Source organism: Phalaenopsis equestris, unplaced genomic scaffold, assembly GCF_001263595.1.
Source record: "Phalaenopsis equestris unplaced genomic scaffold, ASM126359v1 Scaffold000002, whole genome shotgun sequence".
NCBI classification, from domain to species: domain Eukaryota; kingdom Viridiplantae; phylum Streptophyta; class Magnoliopsida; order Asparagales; family Orchidaceae; genus Phalaenopsis; species Phalaenopsis equestris.
In genome coordinates this window covers 19,411,376-19,411,651 of record NW_018164444.1, presented here as the reverse complement: position 1 = coordinate 19,411,651, position 276 = coordinate 19,411,376, and positions in this window count along the sequence as shown.

Below are 276 nucleotides of genomic sequence, written 5' to 3'. Positions count from 1 at the left end.
GGACATCCTGGGGGCCATCATTACCGTATACCACACTTGCGGTGTGAGAAGGTCCTTAAGGCCCTTCTCTGTCGATCATCTCAATGTTTCATCAACATTTCAAGTGGCGGATCCGTTTGATATAGAAAGCTTGAACTGGTTCAGGACGTCTGTCACCGTTAGGTAACTAACAGGTTGGAGCAAGTGGATCATAAGTACAATTAGTCATGGTTGTGCTGATATAGAGTCTGAAGATAGCCTTAGTGAGACTGGCCATCTCATTTTGGTTATTGTCAG